This window comes from Pterocles gutturalis, unplaced genomic scaffold, assembly GCF_000699245.1.
Source record: "Pterocles gutturalis isolate BGI_N339 unplaced genomic scaffold, ASM69924v1 scaffold32561, whole genome shotgun sequence".
NCBI lineage: Eukaryota > Metazoa > Chordata > Aves > Pterocliformes > Pteroclidae > Pterocles > Pterocles gutturalis.
In genome coordinates, this window is record NW_010101464.1 from 1 (window position 1) to 2443 (window position 2443).

Below are 2443 nucleotides of genomic sequence, written 5' to 3' on the forward strand. Positions count from 1 at the left end.
AGTCCTTCTCCTCAGGGCTGCTCTCAGCCCATTCCCCTCCCAGCCTGTATATGACTCCAACCCCAGGCAGTGCTGGAGGCAGTGGTGCCAGGGCGGGAGCCCACTCGTACCCATCCTCGGAGCCATTCCTGCCAGTGGCACAGGGGGTGTTTCTCCTACCAGCTCCCAGGAAGCGCTGCTCTTTTCCCAGCCTGCTGGCTCCTTCCTGCAGCCTGTCTGCAGACGCCAGCATGGTCTCACTCTGCAGCTGCCACCCCGGCCCAACTGCAGGCAGCGCTCCACTGTGCCAACATATACTGCCCTGCGGCAGGGAGAGGCACGTGGCAGAGGGGACACCGGCATCTCTCAGGTGTCCCCTGCCACTGGGAGACACAGCACCCTCCTCCTCCTCCCCTCGTCTCACCTCCTTGCTCCTGCTGTCAGGCAGAGCCTGCCACCAATTTGGCGATAGCAAGGAGTTTGATGGGTTGGCAGGCGGGCTCACTGCTCCACAGCAGCACCCTGCACCCTGCTCCACACAGAGCACACGTGTGCACAGGTGACAGCTCCCACTTCAACCCGTAAGGCTGCCCTGGTGTCCTGCAGGCTGCTCCGTGCCTGAACCCACAGCTGCAGCCGATCGCAGCCCATCTCAGCTGGCCAAAGCCTGCCCGAGCCCCTGCGACCCACCGGCCCCAGCCAAGAGGGCTCTGACGGTGCCCAGGGACCATTTTCCTTCGCTCAGCAACGTCCCTGCAAAGGGGCTGAAAGACGAACACTGGACACGCACCGTGAGCCACCCCAGGGCCAGGAACACGTGTGACATGTCTGAGATGCTGAAGGTTTGTTTTGGAGGCAAACCCACAAATGAAAAAGGCTCAACCACTTGCACTGTATCTTCAAGCAGCAGCCTGAGCCAACACTGGATTAATTATATTATGCTGTGACTGAGACTGTTGCTAGGTTACAGCAACTGGTCCCTAAGCCCATCCTACTGCGGGATTTCCCCAGAGTCACTGGTTTCTGAGCTCAGGGGCATCCCAGAAGGACCGGGAAGCACTACGGTCTCTCTAAGATGCAGGGCCCATGAGCACAGGTAAGCTGCAGGCAGCACACCCAGCACACATCCTGCCCCAGCCCAGCACCCGCCTGCTCGCTGCCCTCCCTCAGCTCTGCCCGGCTCGTCCTGCGCTGGGGCACCTTCAGGAGTACCTGCAAGTTCCCACATTCATTTTGTGTCCTGCTAAACCCCAAGTTTTGACAATATTTTCATGTTCCCTGCTGGAGGGAAGGAAGCAAATTTCCACCCAGGGCCTTGCAAGCCAGGGAAAAACTCGTTATGACCTTACAGGAGCAACAGAAATAGGGTGAAGATTAATCCCTTGCAGGGCAGGATCCCTCCCTGCATTTGGCCCTTGTCATATATCATGGGGAATGATGAAGACCTGGGGCACTGGTAGCTGCAAGTGCCCAGCAAGACCCACCTGTGAAAAGCCCAGCCCCATCCCCGGGCGCAGCAGCCGATGCATTGTTTGGGAATCATTCAGTGCCAGCCCTGGCATGACCTCATCTGGATGGGCACGGCCACAGAAAGATGAACTCAAAGGGGAGCCGGTGCCAAGGACAGCTGCGAGCACAGCCTGGGGACAGCTCGTCCAGCAGAACAAAAGCAGAGCAGGGACCCGAGCCCCGCTGCACAGGGCTCCGAGCGGGGAGCGGTATTTCAACAACAGTGCTGGCAAAGGAACAAACAAGCATCAACTGGCCAGGCATAAATCTGGAGGGCAATTATCAGACAGCTCCCGAGCCTGAAGGCAGAGGACTGGTGGACAGCTTCCTGCAGGGGTGCCGGAAACCAAGCTGGTTGGGGGCGGTGGGAGCTGCAGGGACCAGTCAGTCTGTCCTTGTGCTGTTTTTCTGCCCGCTGTTTGCCCAGGGGGTGCAGGAAGCCACAGCCTGGGTATGAAGAGAGATGGTCCTTTTGGCACAGGCTGTGCCAGGCAGGCCTGGGGCACACAGCTCAGCAGCAGAGCCAAGCACCTTGATTCTCTTGCAGGGATGAGTCTTGTGACGGCCACGAACACAGACTAAGATGAGCAAGGGCTTCAGCAAGCAGGAACAGCCACCTGCGCTAAGGAGACCTGGGCCATCAGAAGAGAGACGCTGTGAGCGTGCTGCCTTTGCACGGCAGGAATCCACAGGGAGAGGATGGATGAGCACAGAGGAGTCAGCCCCAGGCCACTGTGGTGCAGGGGAGCTGGAAGGTCTTGCTAAAAATGTCTCCCAGGCAGGGAGCCACGGGGACACCAGCGCAGAAGGCACGCTGTGAAGCCTGCAGAGATCAAAACGTTGGTCTGCTCTCGGAGTATGACTTCACTCACATCTTGTCGCAGCAGCTGCATCAAGTCACATACCAGGAGTTGCCAAGAGTGGCAGGGGGGACTAAACGCCACCCCGGGGCGTC